Genomic DNA, 430 nt, shown 5'->3' with positions numbered 1-430 from the left:
ATAGCATTATTCTTATGATAAAATTCAGGTCATTACCACTATAGACAATAAACAAGCACTCTAAAATTAATTACCGCAATTATCAAAATGACTAACAAGATACGTTTGTTAGACATGACGTGAGTGTTACGCCTCTCATACCCAGTAGCACAAATTGTAGTACCCAATTACATATTATTAATAAAAAAAAAAAATCTTATAGCCATTCAATTCTCAACAGAGAGCCACTAGTTTATTACCTGTGCGTTGTTCAGTCTTATGTCATTCTCCCTTTTCCAACGAAAACACTTTTTTTTCTGGCCGAGTCTTTGGGAGTGAAGGCGAGGAGGAACACAACACACGCACACTTGGCTCGGAGGTCTGAGCTACACTGATTACGGCGCGGATGGAACCCAACACTCAAGGCCACGCCATATGGAGATGCTCACCC

The 430-nt window shown here is 40.0% G+C and overlaps 1 protein-coding gene across 1 annotated transcript in view; it reads right to left on the bottom strand.

The window, feature by feature from the left end:
* LOC119593109 overlaps nucleotides 1-416 on the bottom strand; it is a 3,260-nt gene extending 2,844 nt beyond the window's left edge. The window contains exon 1 of the mRNA XM_037942072.1: nucleotides 240-416. The gene's annotated coding sequence lies outside the window, so the exon portion shown is untranslated. The remainder of the gene's footprint in view (nucleotides 1-239) is intronic.
* Between the last annotated feature and the right edge of the window lie 14 nt (nucleotides 417-430).

Source organism: Penaeus monodon, chromosome 31 (assembly GCF_015228065.2).
Source record: "Penaeus monodon isolate SGIC_2016 chromosome 31, NSTDA_Pmon_1, whole genome shotgun sequence".
NCBI classification, from domain to species: domain Eukaryota; kingdom Metazoa; phylum Arthropoda; class Malacostraca; order Decapoda; family Penaeidae; genus Penaeus; species Penaeus monodon.
This window is presented reverse-complemented; position numbering and strand designations above follow the sequence as displayed.